General features: G+C 39.2%; 1 protein-coding gene and 1 long non-coding RNA gene across 3 annotated transcripts in view; one reads left to right on the top strand and one right to left on the bottom strand.

The window, feature by feature from the left end:
* The window catches only part of NR6A1 (nuclear receptor subfamily 6 group A member 1), a 251,344-nt gene that overhangs the window by 142,715 nt on the left and 90,804 nt on the right, over positions 1-17,825 (bottom strand). The window lies entirely within an intron of this gene.
* The window catches only part of LOC138157201 (uncharacterized), an 81,435-nt gene continuing 75,772 nt past the window's right edge, over positions 12,163-17,825 (top strand). Inside the window, exon 1 of the long non-coding RNA XR_011167331.1 lies at positions 12,163-12,753. This is a non-coding gene — a long non-coding RNA (uncharacterized lncRNA). The remainder of the gene's footprint in view (positions 12,754-17,825) is intronic.

The following is a 17,825-nucleotide window of genomic DNA, read 5'->3' as shown; positions in this document are numbered from 1 at the left end:
TGCCCTCCTCATTTCTCCCTGTTGAAATCTTTTCCTTCCTTCAAGTATTAGCTTAGGTAATACCTATAACAAGCCTTTCCCAATCCTCCATGGTTAAAATTATTTCTCCTTTGCCCCTATCACATTCAACCTTGCCTAATATAAATTTGTGCATATAGTTGGTCCTTGCCTCAGGAACTGATATTTTAGCCATGTGTCCCTAGGTAAGTCATATAATTTTAGTTTCATCATCTGTATAATGATAATAATTGCACCGTCTCAGGGTTATTGTAAGGATCAATGAGTTAACATATATAAATTGTTTTGATAACTTTAAAGTAATAGTTATTACATTAGTGAGGGGAGGCTAGGTAGCACAGTAGGCAGAATGCCAGGCCTGGAGTCAGGAAGATTCATCTTCCAGAGTTCAAATCTGGCCTCAGATATTTCCTAGCTGTGTGACCCTGGGCAAATCACTTAACCCTGTTTTCCTCAGTTCCCTCATCTGTAAAATGAGCTGGAGAAGGAAATGGCAAACCACTCCAGCATCTCTGCCATGAAAATGAGGTCACAAAGAGTCAGACATGACAGAAATAACAATACTTACATTAGTGTCATTTTTTTTCTTTGCATCATAAGTCTTACATACAGTAGATTTTGAATAAATGCTAGAACTGAAAAGCATCTCAGAACATAGACTACTAGAATTCACAAGATCTCAAATGAATACACCCTTTCCATTCCTCTTATAGACTTCTTATATTCTAATTCATATTATATTGATTTGTGTCCTTTTCTAAAATGCCCCTTTACTGACTCTGTCAGGCAGAGGTCTCAAAGGCTTTGACAGACAAATTCTGTCCATTCCACTGAAGCTTGAAAGGCTTCAGGAACAGGCTCACCAAAATACTATCTGTTGAGCAAGGACTAGCCTATTTAAGTGAAGAGGGGTTCATCATGAAAAGGCTGGTCACCAGGTAATGACTTTGTCAACAATAATTCATCAGGAACAGAGGGGGAGAGAGAGGAAAGAAAGGGGCCAGAATGAAAGCAGGGAAGGAAAGGGAGGGAGAGAGAAAGTTAGGGAAGAAGGAAGGAAGGGAGGAAAGGGAGGAATGGAGAAAGGATGTACCAGGCACCATGCTAAGCATTTCACAACTATTATCTCATTTGAACCTCATAACAATCCAGGAAAATAGGTGTTAATATTACCCCCATTTTATAGTTGAGGAAACTGAGGCAAATAGAGGGTAAGTGACTTATCCAGGGTTACATCTGGGACTAGATTTGAACTCAGGTTTTCCTGACTCTAGGCTCAGAGCTCTATCTATTGTGTTATTTAGCTGTAAATGAAATCACAGATCCCTCAATTATTGAAAAATAGAGAGTTATGTGGTATATACCCTCTATTAGATTGCAAATTCTTTGGAGCCAAAAACATATAATACCTACCTTTATATTTTCTCCATCACTGAAAGTTAATTAATATTAGTTACCTACTTCTATGCTGCAGCAAGATAGACTTTTCCTTTTACTGTAATTCTATAAAAAAAAAAAATCAGAACAATTTACCACAGTAGTCGGTGTCAAAATATTAATCTGGAAACACAAAATGTCATATTTGGAAGAGATTTTAGAACCTATACACTGACATGGCAGTATATTATAACGGAAAGAACTAAAGATTTGTACACAGAGGACCAGGGTTTGAATCCTGACTGGGCTACTCAAAAGCTATGTAACCTTGGAAAAATGAGTCCTCTGGTGTGGGCCTGACTTTTCTCATTTGGAAAATGAGCTGTTGGACTAGAAGATATTTTTAAATTCCCTGTCACTCAAAATCTTGTGATTCTATAAGAACTGGAAATAATTTTAGAGATGAAAGTGACTAAAAAAAGCATCTATTAAACACTAGCAATATGCCAAGCACAGGGTTAATGTAGGGGACACTAATATAAGAGAGAAGACAGTTCTTGCCCATTGAAAGGTGAGGGAAACAACAAACACTGGGGACTGGTGGCTACAGAAGGGAACTGTGGTCCAGAATGTCACTAGGAAGTAAGCAGGGCCCTAAGGAAGTAACTAATACATCTCATGCAAGAATAAGGCAGCTAGGTAGTGCAGGAGAAAGAACACCAAGCCTGGAGTCAGGAAGGATTCATCTTCTTGAGTTCAAATCCAGCTTCAAATACTTATTAGCTATGTGACTCTAGGCAAGTCACTTAAACCTGTTTGCTAGAGAAGGAAATGGCAAACCACTCCAGCATCTTTGCCAAAAAACCCCAAACAAACAAAACCTGAATAGTGTCATGAAAAGATGGAGAGGAAAAAAAGACTGAACAACAATGCAGGAACAATGGGAGAGTTAATTTGATTATGGCTTATGATTCCAGATCTGAAAGGGTAGGGAGGGGATGGTGCTGCAGGGAAGGGATTGTGAAGGAGGAAAAGGTATGCAGTGAAATTAGGCAGCAAGCAAGGCAACTGTGGAAACACAGAATGTTGGAATTAGACTGGGTCTTAGAAGGATCAAATGAGATCATACATGTACAATGCTTTGCAAACATTAAAGAACTATTTAAAAGCTGGAGCTACTATGATCAGTATCATCTAATCCAACCCCCTCATTTTACAAATGAGAAAACAGACTTATGAAAAAAAAAAAACAGACATTCAAAGACTTATGAAAGATCACCCAGTTAAGAAAGGGGCAGAGCAGAGCCAAGATTTAGAGCCAAGCCTCTTGACTCCCATGTAACGTTCTTTTCACTGTGCCACACTGCCTCTAGTCTGGGAGTAAGAGAGGTAGTTGTTAAGGAGAGAAAAAACCCAACAGCAGGGTGTGGAATATCACATATCAGGGCTGAAGTCTTATTATACGTGGTTGGTTTAAACTCAAAATATGAAGTCAATTTGCATTAAAGAAATGAAAACAGCTTTCAAACATTAAACAAAAATGTCACAAGTGACAATGCTGGGTAATGACCTAGTTTCCCAGTGGCCCAAGAAGACTGAAATAAATCCCAGGATCCACATGCTCAGACAGGTTGATAAGAGAGACCCTGACTGTTGTGCATAATTAAAGGCTGTGTCACAGTTCATCAGGGACCAGGCTTCTCCAACCAACCTCTTGGCAGTTTTATACATGACTAGAGATCAGATAAGGGTAAAAATCCAACCAAAGAGGAAATATTAGGGATAGATTCCTTCCTATTCCAAGAATTCAGAGTTCTCTACAATGCTGAATTTGAAGCTGATTTACTGATGTACTGACTGAACTTGCAATGGGAATAAATTTCCATTCTTAACAAGAGCAGCATGGTAGAGTAAAAAGAACATTCTACTAGCGTGAAATCAATTTAACAAACATTGCTAGGTGCTAGATTTACAAAAACAAAAAAAAATTACCCACCTCAAAAAGTCTGTATTCTAATAGGAAGAAACATCATAAGATCATACTTAAGGAGCTGGAAGAGTACTCCAAGGTCATTTATTTGAAGACAAATCCAAGTTAAGTGACTCGCCTAAGGTCACAGGTAGTGAGTGACAGTGGTCAGATTTGAGTGCAAAACATATTAACTCTAAAGTCAGTCTTCTTTCAACTCTACCAAGTATGTTCATATAAAACCAAGTACAAAATAACTTCTGGGGCAGGGGTGGCTAGGTAGCACAGTGAGTAGGAGCACTGGCCCCTGGAGTCGGTTCTAGCCTCAGATACTTAACACCCACACACAAAAACTGGCCCTGTAACCTCAGGCAAGTTACTTAACCCCAATTGCTTTAAAAAAAAATTCCTGGGGCAGGGCACTAATAAGTGTGTAGAATATCAAGAGAAACTTTCCAGATGAGGCAGCACCTTAGCTGAATTTGAAGGAAGTTAGATGTTCTATGACACAGTAGTGAGGAGAGCAGGCATATTGCCCCTGAAATATGGTGGTGGTAATGGGGCAGTAGAGGCAAGAGAGTATCTTGCGCAAAAGCACTAAGACAGAAGGCAGAATGTTCTATACAGGAAATAGCTGCATGAGCCAGTTTTGCTAGGAAGTAAACTATGTAAAGGAAAGTAATGTGCAGGAATCCTGGGGAGACAGGCTGAAGTCAGATTGTGAAGGGCTTTTAAAGCCAAATAAAGAAGTTCATGTTTTATTCTGGAGTCAAGAGGGAACTACTGGAGCTTCCTGAGAAGGTGAGCGATATGATCAGATATCAATTTGGCAGCTGTATTGGGGATGGATGGCAGAAAGGAAGAGGAAGAAGACTAGAAAATTGACTAGGAGGCTATTGCAATGGTCCAGGTGAGAGATGAGGGAGCCATGTGTGAGGGGAGAGAGTGACTGATGTTAGGATTCTCCCACGAAGGGAGAATTCACAAGATTTGGCAATTGTCTGAATGCTATAAGTGAGAGAAGAAGAATGAAGAATGACAAATTTTTGAATGTGAGTGCCTAGAAGGATAGAGGTCCCTCAAAAAGAATCAGGAAGTTAGGAAGAGGAAAGGGTTTGGGGAAAAGAAAATCAATTCTGGTTTTGGACTTACTGAGTTGAGATGCCTATGGGACATACAGTTAGGGATTTCCAATAAGCAACTGGTGATATAGGGCAGTATATAGAGATATAGTAGTTGCCTGCACAGAGGTGATAGTTGAATCTAGGGGAGCTTATATGATCACCAAAAATATACTGAGAAAGGAGTATATAGATATAATCCTGCAAAGAAGATGGGACAAGGATAATGATCCAGCAAAGGAAACAAGTCAGACAGGCAGGAGAGCCAGAAGAAAGCAGGGTCATGAAAATTCAGGAAGGAAAAGGTTATCTAGGAAAGGATGGTCAATAGCACCAAATGCTTCATAAAAGTCAGAAAGTATAAGGACTGAGAAAAAGCTACAGGTTTGGCAACTAATACTTCTCGGTCTCTGGGGTCTTTCCCTTCCCCCTGGTTGGAAAGTATGGGAGATAGACATCTGGGAGCTCTTCTCTGGTCCTCTTCCACTTAAGGATGATACCAAAGGAACTGTCCACATTATTTCCCACCAAGCTACTTTCCTGGACTTCAACATCTCCAGAAACTCATTATTCAGCAAGATGAAGTCAAATGGGAAAAACACTACCTCAGACTATTTCCCACTCTGGCTGTGGTGCTTCATCATGCCTCTCACCAGGAACACCTCCCCCCATGTGTGGTTAGATTAGACTGTGAGCTCCCTGAGGGTAGGGACTTTCTTGTTCCTTTCTTTGTATTCCTGGTGCTAAGCACAGTGGTTGACACATAGTAGGAGCTTAATAAGTGTTTATTGACTATATTATTGACTCTACTATATGCCAGGCAGTATTGCTAAGGCTTTTTACAAATTTTATCTCATTTGAGAATACTTTGAGACGTAGACACTATTACCATCCCCATTTTATAGTTGAAGAAACTGAGGCAAATAGAGCTTAATTGCCTTGCCCAGGCTGTTACACAGCTAGTAAGTAGCCAAGATTGGATTTGACTCCAAGTCCAGCATTCTATCTACTTAACCACCTAGTTACCCCTGAGATCAGAGGCCAAATTGCAAGGGGGTAGAGAAGTGAGTGTTGAGGTAAAAAAGTAGAGGCAATAAATACTGACAGAGCATTTGGCCAGGAAAGAAGTGGAAGGAAAGGGGAATGGAATAAGCACTCATTAAGTGTCTACTATGTGCCAGGCACTGTGCTAAGTACCTTGCAAATATTGTCTTATTTGATTCTCACAACAACCCTGTGAGATAGGTGCTGTTATTTATCCTCACTCTACAGTTGAGGAACAGACAGAGGCTAAGTGACTTGCCCAGGGTGACATACTAGTACATGTCTGAGGCTAGATTTTAACTCAGGTCTTCCTGACTCCACTCTCAGTGCTCATCCAGAGACTGGAAAAGAGAAAGAATGGCTTGAGACTCTGGACTCTAGTCCAGACACTGCCTTTATTAGCTATGTGAGCTACTAGCCTGGGAAAATCACGTCAACTTCTTCGAGCTTAGATTCCTTATCTATAAAATAGGGATAATCGTGTATGTTGTACCTGCCTCACTCCCACCAAGGTCCTCCTGCAATACCTCATTATGGTTTGGAAGAGATCCTGAGTTTTTAAAAATAATTTTAACCTTTTGTTATTTTACATTTGGCAAACACCAATGAATACTAACACTTCCATATGCAAAGTACATTAAAAAAAAAAAAGGATTGTATATCATTGCAAATCTCCATTACAAACAGCTTGGTGTTATTCAATGCATCTCTTTTACAGTTGTGATGCTTGTCTGATTCTCCCTCTAAACCTCTTCTGTTCCCTTCTATGTGTGCTCTTTAAAACATTTTTCGTTGATCAAATTTCTTAAGTTTACAAAGAGTTTTCTTCTGGTAAAGTCAAGGTATACATTCTCCTCCTGGTTCTTTTCATTTTAATTCGCATCAGGTCATACAAGTCTTTCCATGTTTCTCTCAATTTTTTCTTTTTGTCATTTCATATGGCGCGATAATACTTCATTATGTTTATGTAACACATCTTGTTCAGTCATTCACCAATCAATAGGAAATACATTATTTTCCAGTTCTTGCTAAAACAAAGGTGCTATTAAAAATATTTTTAGACATAAAGGTATTTTCCTTTTGTCTTTGTATTTTTGATGTATGAGTCTAATTGTATAGTCTGTATGGGTCAAAGACTATGTGTACAGATTAAGTGCATACTCTTTGGGGGTATAGTTCTAAACTGCTCTCTTTAATAACTAGATGATTTCCCACATTTCACTAACAGTGCATTCATGTAATGTCCTCCCATATCCTCTTCAATATTTGCTGTTTTCCCTTTTTGCCAATCTGATAGATACAAGGATGAGTTAATTTGCATTTCTCTTATTATTACTGATATGGATATTTTTTCATTGGTTGTTGATAACATAGATTTCTTTCCTTGAAAAAAACCTGTTCACGGTTTGATCATTTATCAGTTGGGGAATAAATGGATTGTTACATATTTGAAGTCATTCCTTATCTCTTGGACATCAGGGCTTTATTTGACAAACTTGCTGCAAAGACTCCCCCCACCACCCCATAACTATTTCCCTTCTAATTTTATTCATATTGATTTTGTTTGTGTTGAAGCTTTTTTAATTATATAATCAAAATTAAACATTTTATAATGCTGTGATCCCCTCTATCCTTTTTTTGGTCAAGAGTTTCTCCACTTTCTGAAGGGCATTTACCTCCCTATTTCTCTTATTTGTTTATGATGTGCAACCTTCAGTTCTTGAAGCTTTCTTACAGGTCCTTCTATGCACTTAATCTGTGCATACTCTTTGACTCATACAGACTATACAATTAGACTCATACATCAAAAATACAAAGACAAAAGGAAAATACTTTTATGTCTAAAAATATTTATTTTATTTTATGTCTAAAAATATTTTTAATAGCACCTTTGTTGCAGCAAGAACTGGAAAATAATGTATTTCCCATCGATACACTGACCCTCTTCTTACCCATTTTGGGTATCCTTATTACTTTCTCACAATCCCCCCTAAAATTAAGGGCAATTCCAGGAATTCTCCCTTGTGATAAATAAGCATAATCAAACAAAACAAATCCACATAATGTCCATGTCCAAAAATGTATGTATATCATATTTTGAATCTTACATCTAACACCTGTCAGGAGAAGGGATATCACTTCCATCACCAATCTTTTGAAAGTATGCTTGTTTGCCACATTGATCAAAGTTCTTAAGTTTACGAAGAGTTTTCTTCTGGTGAAGTCACTGTATGCATTCTCCTCCTGGTTCTTTTCATTTCAATTTGCATCAGGTCATAAAATTTTTTGCATGTTTCTCTCAATTCTTTCCTTTTGTCATTTCATATGGCACAATAATACTTATTACATTTATATAGCACAACTTGTTCAGTCATTCCCCAATCAATGAGCCCAGTCACATGTTGCTGAAGTCTATTATAACTGCAAGCAAAGTGGGATTTTTTGCTGTTTTTCTTTGTATTATTCAGTTTCCCAGTCTCAGTCTTACATGCCTCTGTGTTGAGCCAATCAGACATGTGCAAGTGGTCTCTAGCCAATCAGATACTGAGTAGAACTGTATATAAAGAGAGCCTGTTATTGAGAAACCTGGCATTAAGGGAGCCAGCATTGAGAAGAAAATGAAGAGACCTCTGAGAGCTGAGAGGAGACCTCTGATGGCAGGGACTTGCTGAAGAAGTCTCTGAATTTTGAAAGTGAATAGAGCTGTAGGGCTGAAACCTGCCCATGTGAAGGAGGCTTAGCTTAAACCCCTTTTGAGAGCTGTTAAAGTGAACTGAGCTGTTACACAGAGGCTCTGGACTTTGGAGGTGAATTGAAATGATGGTGCTAGTGGTGTGTATCAGTATTGTTGTAGTCCTGTTAAGCTCTGTTTTCCTAGAGTCAGAAGCTGTGGGTAGGAGCCCCTGGAGTCTGCTGTCAGACAGGAGAAGGGAGAGCTTGGAGTGGAGTAGTCCTTGTGAGCTGAGACATGGAGCAGGAGCAGAGAGCTACCTATGTATGAATCCAGGCAAGAGTTGGAAGCGGGGTCAGCCCACAGAGGAAGAACCATGGGACTTGGAAGTTAACCTTCAGTTAAGATGAAAGAAGACATTGGGGTGGCTATGTGGCACAGTGAATAGAGCACCGGCCCTGGAGTCAGGAGGACCTGAGTTCAAATCTGTCCTCACACACTTAACACAAAAACTAGCCATGTGACCTTGGGCAAGTCACTTAACTCCAATTGCCCTCCAAAAAGCAAAAAACCAAAAACAAAACAAGATGAAAGAGGACACTTGGTATTGATTAAGGAGATTGTTCTTACAGTGACCTAGGGATGGATAGTGTGGTATTTTCTATTATTCTTTAAGGATGTGTTGTGTGCTAGGGAAGACCTTAGCCTGGGACCCCCAATTGTATAAACAACTATTTTGGGGAATGCTACTGAATGCAATGATATATACTATGTGCCATATGACATACTGAGTGTTATAAGATATATATGAGAGAAAAACAGAGAGAGAGAGAGAGAGAGAGAGAGAGAGAGAGAGAGAGAGAGAGAATGTGCTATGTTTTGCTTAAGGATGTTGCTATGAATGTTATGCTTTACTTTATTGAACAATGTTTAGTTCTAAATAAATAGAGAGTTCATTATACTGTGCAATTAGACCCTTAAAATTATTCACAGCAGCAGTCCTCAGTGTGCTTGCCATGATTGGCATTACATCCACCCATCTTCTTGCCATGCTATCAGAGCATCCATACCCTCTCCCCCAATGCTTTCCACATCTTGTTCTGGAAACAGTAACCCAGTCAACAATACCATTCCAGAAAAGAACACATTAGTCAGTTGCCCTATGACTACATTCACCTCCCCAGTTACTTTCCAGACTGAAATATCCCTCCTCCCTGTGTACCATTCCTATATTAGAGTCTAAACTAATTTCTATTCTTAGCCCTGGGTATTAAAGTACCCAGATACATAACTCTATCCTTTTTTTTTTTAAAGCAATTGGGGTTAAGTAACTTGCTCAAGGTTACATGGCCAGGTGTTTCTGGGTGGGTGCTAAGTGTCCAAGCCCGGATTCGATCCCAGGTCATCCCATCTCCCACCTCTGGGGCCGGTGCTCTTACTCGCTGTGCTACCTGGCCGCCCCACATAACTCTATCCTAAAGACAGACCTTGAAGGTGAGAAGTCTTTCATAAATGACAGAACTCCACATAGTGCCAAAAGACTATAAGCTAAATTAACAAATAATTATTAAGAGCGACTATGTGTCAAATATGTGTTAAACTCTGGGAATACAAATATAAAGGGCATTCGTGGAGAGACTAGACCTAAAGTCCAGAAGTTTTGAGTTCAAATCTTGCTTCTCACTTATAAGCTGTAAATGCACTGGACAAGTCACAACCTCTCATCCTCCTCAATAAAATAAGAATAACAATAATACCTTCCTTGCCATGAGGATTAAATGAGATAATAGTTATAAAGTACTTTACAATCCTTAAGGTGCTACATAAATGTTAGCTATTATTTTTGTTGTTGTTAAGTTCCTTAGACTGAAAGAACTAGGGATGCTTAATCTAGAAGATTTAAGAAATAAAATCTTTCAAAGGACAATCATGTTGGAAAAGAGATTACCTTAGTTTCACTCAGCCACAGAGGATAGAACTGGAAGCTTCCTGTGGCAGGTGGAGCAATGGACAATATTCTCACAACCTACCACAGCTGGTTGTTGTAGGGAAATTACTTTATAAACCTTGAAGTGCTTTAACAATGTAAGTAATTAAGTTGCAAAGAAGGAGATTTTTTTTGGCTTGGAGGCCAAGCTGAAGTTAGATGACTACTTGTCAGAAACAATGTACCCAGGAATCTTGTTCCAGTATGAACTAGGAAATGGCCTCAGATTTCTTCCAATTATGACAGTCTAATGTTCTCTGAATGTAAAATGCCAAAAAAAATAAAATTAGTTGTTACAGAAAGTTAGAAGCTTTAAGGTGTTTTTCTTGCTAGTTGCTAGCTGTGAAAATTAAAAATCCACTACCTCTCTGAGCTTTGGGTTTCCTCACCTATAAAAAGGGTTAAAAATACTTTAGTATTTATGGTATTGTAAGGTAGGTCCTATAGAAATAAGGTTTATTATTGTTGTTGTCATCAAAGGCCTAACAGATTCAAGTTTTTCTCAACACTATGCCTTTGCTCAAGCTAAATACACCTGAGGGTAACTCAGCATGGCATTTAAAAGCCCCTCCTAAATGTGGCATTCCATCTCCCACTTCTGGGCACTTGCTATAATTGTTTCCAGTCCCCATTCCCAAAACAGATTTCTTTCCCTTCCTCACTTTCATGTCATAAAATTCTCAGAGTCTTTCAAGGTTCAGTTCCTGTAATACATGCTACAAAAGAAGTTCTTAACATTGAATCCATGAATTAAAAAAAACCAACATTTTAATAACTGTTTCAATAACTGGTTTCCTTTGTAATCCTGGATATATTTTTTTCATGCATTTAAAAACACTGAGGCTTCACCAGACTGCCAAAGAAGTCCATGACACAGAAAAGGGCAAGGGAATTCCTGCCCTGCAGGAAGACTTGGGATCCCACTCTTATTCCTTTATTCCTCCTCAAATTCTCCTGTATAATGGGAAGACATACTCACTGACAGAGAGGGAGAGGAATAAGGACTTATATAGCACTCATTATGTGCCAGGCAACGTGCTATGTACTTTTTACAAAAATATTATCTTGTTTGATCCTCACAACAATCTTGGGGGGTGGATACTATTATTATTTTGCTGTTGAGGAAACTGAGGGTCTTTGAGCTAATAAATGACTGAGGCCAGAGTGGAACTCGGGAATTCCTGACTAGCACTCTATCAACTTTCAGGCTTGGCACTTTTATCAACTGTGCTACCAGCCACTTCAATGGAGAATGAAATAAGTAAAACTTATTTTTAAGTCAACTACAATAATGTAAAGGAAAACACACTTATTAATTGTGACAATAAATCTCTATCTTGTAGAACTGAGGACAAAATATATTATAGAGGGAAGGAAAAAACTATAAATGTGTATGTAACATGGTATATAGTCAGGCTGCTATGTCATTTATTTTGCTTAAAGGTTTCTGTTACAAAGGAGAGTTCAGCTGGAGGGTGCTGGGACATAAGATTAAGAGAGGATGAGTATGGTAAAAAAAATAAAAAGGCAACAAAATTTTTTTTTCTTAAAAATATATACGAACTTAGCCATTTACCCACTATATCCCTCCTGTCATTAGAACGCAGAATCCTTGAGGGCAAAGCCTATTTTTAAAAGTTTTGTCTTTGTATTCCCAGGGCCTAGTATTAGTTGAAAAAGTATTAGATGACCTGCAGTTAAGTAATCTGGGTCCAAGTCCTGGCTCCCACATTTCCTACATGTTAAATGTTATACAAGTCACTTACCCCTCACAGAATCTATCCACTCATCTGTAAAATGGGGATGTTATCTTTCACACTTCCCTGGCTTGTTGTGGGGGACCACTCTGCAAACTTTTCCTAATCCTAAGTGTATTTATTATTATGTTGCATATCTGCTTTCTAGGATTCATTTCATGTAAAACCTGTGCAGAAGAGTTCTGGCTCACAGAACAAGGGTGGCTGGAGTCCTATCTATCTAATCAAACTAATACCCTAGAAAGTCTCTCCCTAGAAAGAAAAACAAGCAGACACCCAAACAGGCAGCCCTGAATTACTGCCTCTGAATGGTAAGGGCTTCATATTTCAATGATCAGGGGTATGGTCCAATCAGCAAACAAACCCCATGTACTGCCAGGGATCAGCAAATAGGCTGTGTCCCAGCCATGCACATGACTCAATTTGCTTCTGTCCATCATCTAGGTCATATGTAGTTCAATTCAAGTGGAGCAGACAGACAGGGCTGCAAAGCTCTCTGGGGCAGTTCAATATCCTTGTCTAGCCTACGTCTGACTACCTGTTTTTTTTTTTTCCTTTCCCTTCTTTCTGGACAAACTCACAGCTCCATCTTTTTCTACACTGAATCCCAGACTGGCCAGGAGTTCCCAGTCACTAACGAGACTCAGAGAAGTTGTTCTCATTCTATGCCAGCTTGAAGTTTGTTTGCTTTTTTTTGTGTATGTTGTATGTGGCTGCCTTTTTTTCCTCCCCATTTTGACAAAGATCCAACTGTTCTAAAAAAAAAAATCTTACGTAACAGTTCGGGACTACTTCGATTCTTTGCCTAGGTAAGCACTTTATTTTTTTTTTTAATTATTGGGGAGGGAAACAAAAGATTTTTAAAACAGAATCTGGGGGCATGAGGCTTTACTAAGATCTTGTGAGTTGCTTGGGAAAGTGAAATTGTCAGTGGATTTTTAGAGTCTCATTTCTGCACGTGCTCCTTTGTTCTTGGAACAGAAGCTTTTTAGACTCATCTAATAAGGCAGCTGGAGAGAGTTATGAATCAGTTATTGCGAGAAGGACACAAAGGTTGTCTCAAGCGCCTCTTGGCCTTTTGATAATTATTTCTTTCTTTTTGAAAGGGGGAAATGTTGGAAAATGAGAAAAATTCACAAAAGACCAAAGTATGGAAAGGATTCCCCATATAGTTGAAAGTTTGGAACTCCTTTGAAAATGCCGGAGTTTTATGTAACCAAACACTCTCATTGCCTGGAGGGCTCAGGGAGGCAAATATAGACAGGGAGGAACTGAGCCAGACATGGACAAAGGCATGAGCCAAAACCAGACAGTCCAGGTCGCTCCATAGGCCAATAGTGGGTGAGACAGGTCAGCCAGCTGCTGTGCAAGGGGGGAGTGGGGGGTGGGGAAAGGACGTGTGAGGTGCTCATGTGTGTTCGTGACTAGATTTTAAAAACTGCCAGCCATTTTCCCCAGCCAGGCTTTGTGCAATCTGATGGAATGTATGTGTTCAGGGCAGTCTTTGCTGTGTCCAGTGGGAAAATGGGGAAGGAGGGGGGGGACCAAATATCCCTTAATGCAAACAATTTTTAAAGGGTGTTGAGGGGGATATTGTAAGAGGTGGGGGGAAAGGGTGTGGAAATTTTTAGTGAGCTGGAATGTGTTGAGTGACAGGAAGTGCCCCGAGCCTCCCCTCCACCCTATCCAGGCGAGACTGCTTTTGTCTAACTCTAGTAATCCACACACTCCTGCTTACAAAGCTGTCTGAGTTTAAGACAAAAAGTAACATAAAAGGCACCACACACACCGCCCCCCCCCTTTTCCAGCAGTACCTGTGATATGGCAGGAATGTAAACAGTTCTATCCTGTGGAGATACAAAGGGGATATGTAGCAGTGATTGGAGCATGGGGAGTGTTACTTTTTTTTGTGCATGAGAGAAAGACACATTAGTTATCATATGGTGATGATTATGAATTATATACTCTATCTTTGTACAAGGCAAGTTAAAGACCACCAAAAGTCCTGCTTCTAAAGCCCAAGCTTTGCCAGGTTCACAAAGGTTAAAGTCGGTTCTTTGGTCAGGGCTTGTTTTGCTAAGTTGTGAAGTGCCCTTGAAGTTGTTTGAATTGCCTTCATAAATGAGAGCTGGGGCCCGAGTAGGTCCATATAAGTACTGGGCACCAGAATTAGGAGAGGGTCCCTCCCCTCCCATCTCCCCAGTCAGGGTGGTGATTAAAGAAGAAAGATTTCCTCTATCCTTATGATGTGCCCGCTTACAGCCAGTCAAGTTACACTTTATGTTGTTAACCTATAAGATTTCGAAAACTTCTGAGAAACATGATACCAGACTTAAGAGTCACAGAAAGGTTCTACTTTCTCCAACTTCACAGTTAACAACAGAAACCATTAAATGCTGAGAAACTTAAAGAGATGTGTGTTTAATATGCAACTTTATATGCTGGAAACAAAATGGAAAAATTAAACCCTCAATCACATTATACTTATTAATCCACTGACTCACTGCTGGCAAAGGCTTTCTAACAGTGGGCCACTGGGTTGCTTAATCTGTCCTAGCACGGTCTTCAGCCTTCATGCCGAGCAGACGTTATTCACATGGGTATTCGAAAAAGTCCATTCATATATCTCACTACCTGGATTTGAATAGAAACCAGACACCAATTCTTCAGCCCCAGCCACTATTCCACCCACAGGACAATGGAGATTTGTTAGCACACAGTCACAGCCTCTGAGCTACAAAGCTTAGTACCAGAGAGGATAGAGAGCTTCAGTGAACAGGAAATTACAGGGTTAGAGGCACTCCCTTGTAGGATGAGGGATGATACCCCCCCCCAAAAAAAAAGAAAGAAAAAGAAGAAGCAATATCACTTCCACCGTTTAAAAAAAATTACCTTAAATGTCATGAATGTCCTATTGTGAAAGTATATAAAGTCAGCAACTCTGCTTGCTCCCATTTCACTGCAAGGAATTTCCCAGAACATTGGCACAGCCAGGGTCATAGAATAAGGTCAGAGAATTTTAGAGAAGGAAGGGATCTTAAAAACCTTTAGAACCATTGCAGATAAGCATAGAGAATTCCTTCTATGAAATAGTATTAATAGTGATAACAATTTCCATTCCCATACAATTATAAGCTTTACAAAACATTTATAAACATTAAGTACTTTTGTCATAACCCTATGAGGCTACTAGTGTAAGTTAGAGCTGAAAGAGATCTTGGAACATAACAGAATATGAAAGCTAGAAGGGCACAAGAGATCATCTAATTTAATCCCCTCTCTCTTTTTATGGATGAAAAATGAGGGGCCAAAAAGGGAAAGAGGCTTGCCCAAGGATTACATAGGTAGAAAGTGGCAAACCTGACATTCAAACCCAACTCTGAATTCCAGAGGTAGGACTTTTTCCACTATGATGCTGCCTCTCATGAATAAGGTAGATATGAACATGAACATACTTAAAATATTGGGAAAAAAATTATTACTTGGAGAGTCACAAAACTTAACATATATGGTAAGGCTTTGGAAAAACATGCTTATAAGACATGTATATCCAAGAATTTTAAAAAAAATGCTAAGCTATGTTTCCTTAAATGCCATCTTCTTAAAGAAGAAATTTCCTAATTTTATTAGGTTTTTCATAAACAGAGCTAATATTAAGGCCACAGAGCCCTCATTTGACATATTTGTAATTATTTCCTTGATGATAAGATTATTCCTTAGTCTTCTCATGAGATGAATTAGATTTTTCTGGCTGAGAACTTCTCCCCTAGCCCCTCAAGTACTAAAAGATTAAACTAATTCCTGAACGTCTTCCACTGGATGTCTCTTCCTTGCATTAAGAGGAATGTAGGCTCTGGAAGGCTGTAACCCAGAAACTCCAAAGTGCCTCAAGGATGGGTCCAAAACCATAGACACAGACACAGACAGACAGACACATGTGTATACACAGAGTCATCTGAAAAAAACAGCTATGGGAGGCTCATTACCAGAGGCCAAGTGATTAATTTTTTTGGCCATAGCAAATTTTGAAGATTAAGGGTGTGGAGAGGGTGCAATTTGAGTAGGCGGAGGGAGTGCCCACACTGATGAAATCACAAATTTTCTCAAGTATGGAAGTAGTTAAAGGGGCTTGGGAAACAAATTATCTACCCTTTACCACTGGGCAAATTGAAAAGCCCTAGGGACCCAATAAGCAGTAAAAAGTTTAAGAGGAAGCCAGCTAGCACTGACAATTCACTGTGCTTAGCCTGGGCTCCAGAAGCCCACCTGATCTTAGTCCTAGGCCCTTAAAATTTGGAAGGGAGAGCCAGGATCCCTTAATAAAGGAAATTATTTTTGCTTTTTCCAACATTAAGTCAAGGATCTAATAGAAAAGGCAAGTGTCAAGAACTATAGCAGTTTCAAATACTTTCAATACTTCAAGAATTCATTATTTTATTGGTGTGGATTTTACCTCTCCTGATACAGATTACAAACCTATTATGTCTTTAAAAAAACATAGGATCATAGAATGCACCAAGGGGGTCCAGGACATTGAATTCAACTCATTCCTTTTATGGTTAAGGAAACTAAAATCTAAAGAAATCAAATGACCCATTAACATGGTAGAGTGCTAAGAGGGTCTCCACAAGTTGCTACATACAGCCATAACCATCTTTAACCTAGTGGCCAGGCTTCTAGTGATATGCATCTCTGTAGATAGCTAGATTGGTCCTGAGATGATTAAAACCCTTATAAGGTCCTTCCTTGGGGCTTTCCAGTTTGTAAGGACCTGATGGATATTGGGTTCCACTGGTGATGGCTTCCAGAACTCAGTCACAATCATGTCACAATGAGAGATCAGAGAAGGAATAAAGTGAATGATCTTTAAAGTTGATGGTTTCCACAGTGCCAATTACTTGGTGTCCTCAAAGGTCAATAATGTATAATTAAACAAGAGATTTAGTTATGAGGGTGTACCTATAATCTAGAATGGTTTTCTTGCCAGCTAGGTGCTCTGCCTATCTAGGCAAGAAAGGGGAAATAATTTCTAGATCAAAAATAAGTTGCCATATAATGTTATGAAAGTAAATGTCATCATCACTGCCACAATAGCAGCTTGTATTTCTTTTATTAGCATTAGCACTTTATGGTTCAGGAGGACCTGAGTTCAAATGCGGCCTCAGACACTTAACACAAAACTAGCCGTGTGACCTTAAGCAAGTCACTTAATCCCAACTACCCTGCCTTCCCCACATCCAAAAAAAAGGTCACTTTATGGTTACAAAGACCTTTATATCCATTATCTTATGCAGTCTTAACATCCCAATGCATTTTATTGGTCCATTTTAACAAATAAAGAAACTGAGGCTCAAAGAAGTCAATAACACCCATTCTAAAGCACTTATAAGGACCTTTAGAACTCTAAAAATCTATGGTCTTGTGAACTCTTTGAGGCAGGTAAGGCAAATATAATTATCCTCATTTCAGAAAGAAGGAAATGAAGGCTCAGAGAAATTAGTAAAAAGAATGAATTCCTGATGTTGGGCAAGTCACTTAACCCCAAATGCCCTGCCTTCCCCCCTCCAAAAAAAGAAAAAAAAAAAGAATGAATTCCTGTTTTGACACTGCCTAGCTATGTGAGCAAAACATATAATCCCTCATTCTCAATTTCTTTTGGAAAAACAGAGAGAACAATGACTTATACCAGCTACTACCTAAAGGGTCATCATTATAGTAATGTTTTATAAACCTCAAAGTAATCTCACTATGCCTCAGTTTCTTTATCTGTAAAATGAGATGGTTAAACTAGATGGCCTTTGAGATTCTTTCCAGCTCTTTGATCTTTAATCCTGTGAATGCCAGATTTGAAATCAAAGACTCATAACCATGACCAAGTTAC

The sequence above is a fragment of the Petaurus breviceps genome, unplaced genomic scaffold, assembly GCF_028583685.1.
Source record: "Petaurus breviceps papuanus isolate PSGF00001 unplaced genomic scaffold, PetGlider_PUasm1.0 171, whole genome shotgun sequence".
Taxonomy (NCBI): Eukaryota; Metazoa; Chordata; class Mammalia; order Diprotodontia; family Petauridae; genus Petaurus; species Petaurus breviceps.
The sequence above is the reverse complement of the archived record's forward strand: the minus strand, read 5'-3'. Positions and strand labels throughout refer to the sequence as shown.